Genomic DNA, 11,024 nt, shown 5'->3' on the forward strand with positions numbered 1-11,024 from the left:
ACTGAATGCCCATCAATTTGTTGATAAGTTAAATAAATTATTACATTCGCAAACACACACACACACACAGGAACAACAAAGGATGAGTAAAAATAGAACGAGGAAATAGGCTATAAGATACACTGTTAGATTTTCAAAAACCATATACACCAGCTTCTAAACAATTGTATAGTACATTACCATGTGGCTAAACAAATATAAATGTGTGTTATGGCATCTGGAAAAACTGAAAACATTTGTTGTGCTTAGAACGGGGAACTTGGGTGGCTGGAAAATAGAGGTAGGAGGGAAACGTTTCATTGAATACTGTTTTGTGCCTTTTGAACTTTGAACATTGTGAATAATTACCCATTCAAAAGAAACAACAATGACAACAAAAAAACCAACCAGCTCTGGCAGGGCTCGGAGTATATCCTATGAAATACCCCATTCTAACCAAAGCATTGATATAACAAGAATTAGGTATATAAACTTAGCAGTAAGCAGTCCTCCTCCAAAGTCTGCCCTATTCTTCATAAATGTACTGCCTCAGGACATTGTATCTGGGCAAAGATCTGTGGGGCCCTTCAGTAGCAGGAGAACTAACGTCTTAGGCAGGTGCTGGTCCGAACTTCCTGAGCGCCTGAGGAATCAGTAAAGGCTCCCAGAGGGAGAAGCCAGGGACCTGGTGGCAGGAGCTTAAAGGCAATCTGAGGAGACAAAACTAATCCATGTGGGAGACAGAGTTAGGAGATAGGGCAGGAGAGCTGCAAAGTGAGACTGGAGTGTAGGCAGCCAACAGACCACCCGTAAGCTAAGCCAGAAAAGGTAACCTGGGTCTGGGAACCAAAGCATGGAAGCAGGAGTGGCCCATTTGCCGTCTCTCCCATGACCCAGTTTGTGCTTCCTGTGCCTGCAACTCTAAACTCTGCAAGGTAGGAGGTTCTGGTCCCCAAGGGGACATGACAAGTTCCCTTTGAACTACAAGCTACAGCTCTTCACCAGCTCCCTGCCAACGAAAGTAGTTGCCATACTGGAAAAGGCAATTGACCCTGATCAGCAGAAGGAGATAGAGCTGCTTTTACACAGTGGACACAGGGAACACATGTGGAACTACTGACACTTAGGATCAGATAACTCTTGGCAGTGGAGGACAGTAGTATATATTGTAGGATGTTCAGCAACATCACCAGCCTCTACCTACTGCTAGACACCAGTAACACTCCCACAGTTAGGACAATAAAAATGTCTCCAGGCATTGCCAGATGTCACCTAGGAAGCAAAATCATTGTCACTTCAGAACCACTAATGTAACTAATAACCACAAAAATTTTCTTCAAAAAGAGATGAAGTTGGGGTAACTGGATTGTGCAGTCAGTTAGGGATCTGACTCTTGGTTTCGGCTCAGGTCATGATTTCAGGGTCATGAGATCGAGCCTGTGTCAGGCTCCGTGCTCAGTGTGGAGTCTGCTTAAGACTCTTTCCCTCTCTCTCTGTGCCCCTCCCCCAACTCTCTTTCTCTCTCTCTCTCTCTAAAATAAATAAATAGAATCTTTTTTAAAAAAAGAGAGAGAGAGACAGCCAGTGAGAGAGGGAACACAAGCAGGGAGAGTGGGAGAGGAAGAAGCAGGCTCCCAGCAGAGCAGGGAGCCTGATGCAGGGCTCTATCCCAGGACTCTGGGATCACGCCCTGAGCCGAAGGCAGACGCTTAACGAATGAGCCACCCAGGCGCCCCATAAATGAATCGTTAAAAAAAAGAGAGATCAAGTTTAGAATGGAATCATATAAAAATCGTCAATTAAAACCAGAGAAGGCAGAAAAAAGAGAGAAGAAAAGAAATAAAGAACAAGAAAGACAAATAGGAAACAGTTACAAGCATGGTGAATATTAATCACTTTAAATGTTAATTGTCTCAAGAGAATCATAAGACAAGCCACAAAGTGAGAGAAAATATCTGGGAACTCTCTTTCTGCTCAATTTTGCTGTAGTCCTAAAACGTCTCTAAAAAACCAAGTATATTTTACAAATAGTTTTAAAATGTGAATTTTCTAAATACACAGATTAAAAAACAGATATTGTGACAACACAAAGAAATGGAAAGGCATCCCATGCTCATGGATTGGAAGAACAAATGTTCAAATCTTCATACTACTCAAAGCAATCTACACATCCAATGCAATCCCTATCAAAATACCAACAGCATTTTTTACAGTGCTAGAACAAACAATCCTAACATGGGGCATGAACTCACAACCCTGAGATCAAGAGTTACATGCTCCTCTGACTGAGCCAGCTGGGCACCCCAATAATCCTAAAATTTGTATGGAACAATAAAAGACCTTGCGGGCAACCCTCTCAGGTCCCCTCCCTCTTTGCGAGTTTTGTACTATCACTCAATAACTATGAGTGATTTGCTTTGCTGCCCACTGAAAAACAAAACAAAACAAAGAAACAAACAAAAATGAAAAAAAGAAACAAACAAAAAAAAAGACCTCAAATAGCCAAAGCCTCTGGAAAAAGAAATGCAAAGCTGGAGGCATCACAGTTGACCGACTTCAAGTTATATTTCAAAGCTGTAGTAATCAAAACAGGATAGTACTGGCACAAAAATAGACACAGATCAACAGAACAGAATAGAAAACCCATAAATAAACCCACAGTTATATAGTCAACTAATCTTCAACAAAGCAGGAAAGAATATGCAATGGGAAAAAGACAGTCTCTTCAATGAATGAATGGTGTTAGGAAAACTGGGAACATGTAAAACATGTAAAAGCAACATGTAAAGAATGAAACTGGACCACTTTCTTACACTATATACAAAAGTAAATTCAAAATGGATTAAAGACCTAAATGTGAGACAGAAGAACCATAAAAATCCTAGAAGAGAGCACAGGCAGTAATAACTTCTCTGACATTGGCCATAGCAAATTTTTTCTAGATAGATCCCCTGAGGCAAGGGAAACAAAAGCAAAAATAAACTATTGAGACTACCTCAAAATAAAAAGCTTCTACACAGCAAAGGAAACAACAAAACTAAAAGGCAACCTACAAAATGGGAGAAGATATTTGCAAATGACATACCTGATAAAGGGTTAGTATCCAAAATATATAAAGAACTGATAAAACTCAACACCCAAAGAACAAATAATCCAATTAAAAAATGGGCAGAAGACAGGAACAGTAATTTCTCCCAAGAAGACATCCAGATGGCCAATAGACACATGAAAAGATGCTTAACATCACTCATCATCAGGGAAATGCAAATCAAACCCACGATGAGATATCACCTCACACCTGTCAGAATAGCTAAAATCAACAACACAAGAAACAAGAGTTGGCAAGGATAGGGAGAATAGGAACCCTCGTGCACTGTTGGTGGGAATCCAAACTGGTACATCCACTTCCGGAAAATGGTATGGAGGTTCCTCAAAAAGTTTAAAATAGAACTACCCCATGATTCAGCAATAGCACTACTGGGTATTTACCCAAAATACAAAAACACTAATTCAAAGGGATACATGCACCCCCATGTTTATAGCAGCATGATTTACAATAGCCAAAATATGGCAGCAGCCCAAGTGTCCTCTGATAGATGAATAGATAAGAGGTGGTAGATTATAAAATGGAGTATTATTCAGCCATAAAAAAGAATGAAATCTTGCCATTTCCAACAACATGGAGATACAGAGTATAATGCTAAGCAAATAAGTCAGTCAGAGAAAGACAAAAACCATATGATTTCACTCACATGTGGATGGACTTTAAGAAAAAAACAAACGACACCTGGGTGGCTCAGTCAGTTGAGCGTCCGACTCTTTATTTCAGCTCAGGTCAGGATCTCAGGGTCATAGAATTGAGCCCCGTGTTGGGCCCTGTGCTTAGCAGGGAGCCTGCTTGAGGATTCTCTCTTTCCCTCTCCCTCTGGCCCTCCCCCTGCTCTCATGCTCTCTCTAGCTCTCTATCTCAAATAAATAAATACATCTTTAAAAAGTATATATGATAGTATTAAAGTCTAAGAGATATTGGACTTGGCTGGCCCTTATGTGGTTTCTAGTGCTTTGGCGGAGACAGAACTGAGTCCCAAGGAATATGAAAGCATTATCTCAGAAAGACAGTGTAGCTACTGTGCCAAGTTTGAGAGCCTAAGTTACACCCGGGCCATATACATAGCTGTGTGGCAGGGCTTGGGCTCTAGGTTTTGGGGAAGAATGGAGATGAAAACTGCTTTGAGACAACTGAGCGAAGGAGGAGCCAGCACAGAAGGGGAGGGTCTGGTGAGAGAAATGGGGAAGGTGAAGGAAAGGGATCTTCCTCTCCTTTCTCCTAGGACCTAAGGACAGGTGTATGACCCCAGCAAGGGGTCAAAGTAGGTAGTAGCTACTTGGATCCCATTAGAGAGAGGCCCAGACCACTCCAGCACTGGTGAACTGGCATTGCCAGGCAGTGGCACACTAGCCAGAAGACTAGAGACAAACTGTTCCAATTTCTCAGCAGCTTGTTTCCTGGCCTCTCATACTTCCTCATGATTAGTCTTCTCCTGGCTTTCCTAATCCAGGATGACTCTGTTAGTGTTGAGGGAGAAGCCAAGGACTCAAGTCCACAACACCTTGCAGCTATAACTTCTGGTTCTGTGCTCGTGCCAACAGCACCTGCCCCCAGCTCCTGCGGTAGGTGAGACTCTGCCAGTCTCCTAGCTGGGGCCTGCCACTATCACACAGGTGCCTTTCTGTCGTTCTCTCCACTCCCCCATCTGTTTCCAGGCACTGTGAGCCTTCTGCCTCATATCCCGGTTGTAGGCGTCAGTCATGACAGGGAAACAAACTCCAAAGCTTTTATCACCGGGCCTTCTGAGAGGGCTCAAACCAAAGAAACCAGGTATGTTGATATGATCATGGATCAGAAGGATATCTCCAACCTCAAACTTGGGGTTGAGCCCTCCAGCTGCATTAGTGACCACTAGGGTGTCCACACCCAGAAGGCAAAAAACCCTCCCTGGGAATGTCACCTTCGAGAGTGGGTCACCTTCATACATGTGGCACCTGCCTGCATCATCACACAGCCTCTGCCATTCAGGAACCCAGACACCAGTTGACCAGCATGACCTGGCCCTGGACTTGGGGGAAAGTTTGGTATCTCACTGTAGTCACACATCTGGGCCTGAGTTAATTTATTGGCCAGACCTCCTAACCCAGAACCACTGATCACTGCCACTTGAAGTTGGGGCTTGGTGTGGCACAGAAGCCATTTTGCAGTGTTCTGATAATCTTCGTGTGTAAATCCATTCTCCATGGTCCCGCTGTGGGACCTCTCAAGGAGCCTACCCTTCTGCACTAGGATCTGCACTCTGCTGAGCTGTCATGGCCGGGGATGGTGCACTCAGTCCTTCTCCCACCACTTTTAACATTGTCTAGGAGTCCTAGTGACCATAATGAGACAAGGAAAGGAAATAAAAGATATGCTGATTGGGGGCGCCTGGCTGGCTCAGTGGATAGAGCATGCAACTCCTGATCTCAGGGTGGTGAGTTCAAGTCCCACATTGGGTGTAGAGCTTACTTTAAAAAAAAAAATTATATATATATATATATATATATATATATATACACACACATACATACACACAGATTGGGAAGGACTTACAGGCAACATGATTACCTATGTAGAAAAATCCCAGGGACACCTGGGTGACTCAGTTGGTTAGGCATCTGTCTCTTGATTTTGGCTCAGGTCATAATCTTGGGGTTATGGGATAGAGCCCTGTGTAGGACTCTGCACTCAGTGGGGAGTCTGCTTGGGATTCTCTCCCCTTCCCTCCCCCCCCCATATGTCTCTCTCTCTCTCTTTCAAATAAATAAATAAATCTTTAGAAAAGTTGGGGGGCACCTGGGTGGCTCAGTCAGTTAATCGTCTGCCTTCGGCTCAGATCATGATCCCTGAGTCCTGGGATCGAGTCCCACATCAGGCTCTCTGCTCAGTGGGGAGCCTGCTTCTCCCTCTGCCTCTGCCCCTTCCTCTAGCTCTCTCTCTTTTTTTTCCTCTCTCTCTCAAATAAATAAATAAAATCTTTAAAAAAGAGAGAGAAAAAAAAGAAAAACCCCAAAACAACTTCCAGAGTTAATAAATAAATATAGCAAAGTAGCAGTTTATACTGATATAAATAAATGATTAAATAAATATATATATAAATGGGGAGAAATCTATGCAGAAGAACTGCAAATAATTTATGTTAAAGTCCTAAACCCTGGTACTTGTGACTGTGACCTTCTTTGGAAACAGTCTTCACAGATGGAATCAAGTTCAAATGAGATCACTAGGTTGGGCCCCAATCCAATATAATTGGTATTCTTATAAGAGGGACACAGGGGTGCCTGGGTGGCTCAGTCAGTTAAGCGTCTGCCTTCAGCTCAGGTCGTGATCTTAGGTCCTGGGATCGAGCCCCACGTCAGGCTGCTTCTTCCTGGGGCAAGCCTGCTTCTCCCTTTCCCTCTGCCTGCCACTCCCCCTGCTTGTGCTCTCTGTCAAATAAATAAATAAAATCTTAAAAAAAAAAAAAAGAGAGAGAGAGAGAGAATGGTACAAAAGGGACTAGTGCTCCTCAAAATTGTCAAGGTCATCAAAACCTAGAGAATCTGAGAAACTCTCATAGCCAAGCAGAGCCTTAAGAGGCATAACAACTCAAGGTAATATGGGGTCCCAAATCAGAAAAAGGACGTTAGGTAAAAATTAAAGTCTATTTAAAACGTCTAGGGGCGCCTGGGTGGCGCAGTCGTTAAGCGTCTGCCTTCGGCTCAGGGCGTGATCCCAGCGTTCTGGGATCAAGCCCCACATCAGGCTCATCCGCTAGGAGCCTGCTTCTTCCTCTCCCATTCCCCCTGCTTGTGTTCCCTCTCTCGCTGGCTGTCTCTCTCTGTCAAATAAATAAATAAAATCTTTAAAAAAAAAAAAACTTCTAAAAAGATGATAAAACATGAATGCTGCAAAAATGTCAATATTCTTCAAAAAATGCTATAAAAGTTAACAGAATTTTTTTAAAAAGGGATCAAGTTTATTGTGGGATTTGCTCTAAGAAAATTTGTCATTGGATCTTCATACCAACTCTATCGGTCACTATAATAGGTCAATTGTTTTCCATTGAAGTTTTGTGTTCTTTGTGGCAAGACTGTTCCAAGTGACTGCTTTACCTGGTGACGGTGGATGAAAGATGAGAGCCAGAAAGCCAGTCTGGCCAGGTGACCCCTTAGGAACATACAGAAAGACTAAAATCCTGGCTAACACATAGCAGTTGCCATGTAAGGGTTTTACTATTATTTCATTAACACATTACATTATGGAAAATGAGAGAAATTTAATAATTTGCCCAAATCATAGCAAGTAAGTGGTTTAGCTGAGATTTGAGCCCAAGCTCCAGACTCTGGATCTAGACACTCTATTTAGCATGCTGTGGGAAGCCAAATTGTAATCGAGAATTTCATGATACCTTATGAAATCAGAGGAAGAGGGAGCAGGAGGGATGTTTTATGCAAGTCATAATAAACTATCCCAACCCCACAACTCAGTACATTTTTAGAGAAAGCAGAGTAAAGGGATTAAAAATGTGGGCTCTGGAACCAGACTGCCAGATCCCAAATCCTAGCTCTGCTGCTGTCTTGCTGTGTGATCAAGGCAAGTTACTTACCTTCTATGGTAGGCAGAATAATGGTTTCTCTAATGATGCCCATGTCCCGATCCCCAAACCTGGGAATATGTTAGGTTACGTAGCAAAGGAGAATTAAGGTTGCAGATGGAATTAAGGCAACTAATGAGCTGACCTTAAGATAGGGAGATTGTTCTGGGTTACCTAAGTAGGAATGGAATCACAAGGGTCCTTAAAAGTGGATAAAGAAGCAGAGTCAGAGAAGGAGATGTGATAGTCGGTGCAAGATCAGAGTGGCAACAGGGCGTCTGGGTGGCTTAGTTGGTTAAGCATCTGCCTTTGGCTCAGGTCATGATCCCAGGGTCCTGGGATCGAGTACCCCATCGGGCTCCCTGCTCCCAGGGAGCTGGCTTCTCCTTCTGCCTCTGCCTCTCTCTCTCTCATGAATAAATAAATAAAATCCTCAAAAAAAGAAAAAAAAAGATCATAGTGTTAACATATGAGAAGAACTCAGCCCACCAATTCTGGCTTTAAAGCTGGAAGGGGACCATGAGTCAAGGAATGCAGGCAGCCTCTAAAAGCTGCAAGGAACAGATTTTTCCCAAAAGGCCTCCAAGGGAAAGCAGCCTTGCCTTCACCTTCATTTCAGTCCAGTGAGACTGAGATTAGGCATCTGGGTGGCTCAGTCGGTTAAGCGTCTGATTTCAGCTCAGGTCATGATCTGGGTCCTGGGATCCAGCCCCCTGTTGGCTTTCCTGCTGAGTAGGGAGTCAGCTTCTCCCTCTCCCTTTGCTGCTCCCCCTGCTCATGTGCTCTCTCTCTCAAATAAATAAATAAAATTCTTTAAAAAAAAAAATTCAGTCCAGTGAGACCCATTTCAAACCTCTGGCCTAAGATAAATTTATGTTGTTTTAAGTCACTGAGTTTGTGGTGTTTTATTATATAGCAGCAGTGGGAAATTAATACACCTTCTCTGTTTCAGTCTTCACTTATAAGGTTATCTCAGGTGCCTCTGTGGCTCAGTCAGTAGAACGCGCAGCTCTTGATCTCAGGATCGTAAGTTTGAGCTCCACTTGGGGATAAAGTTTACTTTTAAAAAGTATAAAAATAACAATAATAAAATAAAGTTATCTCATAAGGTTATTGTGATGATTAAAAAAGAAAATATACTGACTGGCTGGCTTAGTCAGTAGAGCATGCAACTCTTGAACTCAGAGTGGTGAGTTCAAGACCCAAGATGGGTGTAGAGCTTACTTTAAAAGAAAGAAAGAGGGCACCTGGGTGGTGCAGTCGGTTAAGAATCTGACTCTTGGTTTCTGCTCAGGTCGTGATCTCAGGATTGTGAGATCAAGCCCCATGTCAGGCTCTGTGCTCAGCCCAGAGTCTGCTTGTGATCCTCTCTCTCCCTCTCCCCCTGCCTCGCCCCCCGCACCCCCCACCCTGCAAGTGTGCACGCTTTCTCTCAAATAAATAAATAAATCTTTAGAAAAGAAAAAAAGAAAGAAACAAGAAAGGAAGAAAAGAAAGGAAGGGAGAAAGAAAGAAAGAAAGAAAGAAAGAAAGAAAGAAAGAAAGAAAGAAAGAAAGAAGAAATGAAGGAAGAAAATACAGGCTGAACCCTGAGAAGAGTGCTCAGCACCTAGTAAGTTGCTTAATAAATGCTAGAAAAATAGTAAAAGTAAACAATTGAGGGAAGAAACCACAACGGATGCTAAAAAGATTAGATGAAATGTTGTTCAGGAACAGGATGTTAGAATTGTGACCAAGGGTTACCTCATAGTTTACATACTAATTGCAAAAAGGGGAAGTGCCTTTACAATGGATAAATCTAACAACCACCATCTAAACTCAGTCTTCAAACATACCATGACCAGAGGTGGGACCACCTAACACTGATGTCCCTCCAGATAGGGTGCAATGTAAAGTACATCATCTGTGAAGTATTTCTTACCAAAAAAGTTAACCTGAAGCTAATCAAGCTAGAGAGCTGACTTTTAGTTGGCAGAAAATACAAAGAACAGAGGAAGAAGTTACATAACAGCAAGAAGAAACGTTGAGATCAATCCTGAACGTGGGGACACCACGGCTGTCCTTGTCTCTTCAAAAATTTGGTGTCATGAAATAAAAAAGGTGGTGAGGGAGTGGTTTTCTACTCCACATGGTCTTTCAGGAAGCCAGGCCTGCCCTCTCTGTGATGCTGCCATCCTTAACACATCTCCTATAGGGAAGGGAAAGGGGGCATACAGAATCTCACAGGGTGGCATCCAATAGGCCACCCCAGAGAGTGGTACACATCAGCTTCTACTTACATTTCTTTGACATAGCTTTACCTGGCCCCCACCTAACTGCAGGAGGCCTGGGAAATGTGGCCAGAAGCTTGGGAAAAAGAGAAAAGGGATTTGGGTCTCAGCATGTCCTCTGCCAGGGAATCCTGAGCCATGCACACCCTCAGTTCCGTGCCCTTTCTCCATCTGAGATGGACCAGCAACCCAATGTCCTCCTTTTTCTCCTCATCCCCCGTAGTCAGTCAGTCTGAACACCAACGTCTCCACCCTTACATATCTCTAAATAGCCGTCACCTCTGTGACTGCAACTGCCAGGGCTTAGTGCATCAGCTGCCCGTCTGGCCTCTCTTCTTGCAAGGCTCTTGTTCTCAGAGGATGTATATTCTTAAGTAAGGCTGAAAGTGAGCAAATAAATAGACAAGATCATTCTTTTCATTTATTTATTTGAGAGAAAGAAAGAGAGAGCACGTGCAAGTGCTCACACGAATGGAGTGGCAGGAGAGACAGAGGGAGAGAATCTTCCAGCAGACTCCCTGCTGAGTGCAGAGCCCCATCCCATGACCCATGAGATCATGACCTAAGCCAAAACCAAGAGTTGGACCCTTAACTGGCTGAGCCACCCAAGTGCCCCATTCAAGATAATTTAAGATAATGGTAGGTACTATGAAGGGACCAGAGGCTAAAATGATAAAGAATGGCTATTTGTGGTGGCTAATTTATATAGAGTGGTCAGTGAAAGTCACACTGAGGACATAGCTGTGGCAGATAGCATTACCCAGAATTATCCAGAAGAGCAATCTTTCCATTTCCGTATGAACCCTGACACCCCTCTTCAAGTGGTAGAGTCCACGATTCCTCCACTTGAACTTGGACAGGCCTTTTGACTTGCTGAACTAATAAAGTACAACAGAAGTGATGCTATGTGACTTCTGAGGTCATAAGAGACAATATAGTTCCTGCCTGAGTCTTTTGGGGCACTTTTCTAGAACCCAAGCTACAGAAACAACCAAGGCTCCCATGCTTCTACCCTGGCTTACCTCATGGACCACTGCCAGCACCAACATGCCAGCCAGGTGAGTGAGCCACCTTAGAAGCAGATCCCCATTCTTGGGTGATTTGCCCCAGC

General features: G+C 43.4%; 1 pseudogene; it reads right to left on the reverse strand.

Moving 5' to 3' along the window:
* Positions 1–4,313: 4,313 nt before the first annotated feature.
* Positions 4,314–5,272, reverse strand: LOC113253990 (purine nucleoside phosphorylase-like; annotated as a pseudogene).
* Positions 5,273–11,024: the final 5,752 nt, after the last annotated feature.

This window comes from Ursus arctos, unplaced genomic scaffold, assembly GCF_023065955.2.
Source record: "Ursus arctos isolate Adak ecotype North America unplaced genomic scaffold, UrsArc2.0 scaffold_20, whole genome shotgun sequence".
Classification (NCBI taxonomy): domain Eukaryota; kingdom Metazoa; phylum Chordata; class Mammalia; order Carnivora; family Ursidae; genus Ursus; species Ursus arctos.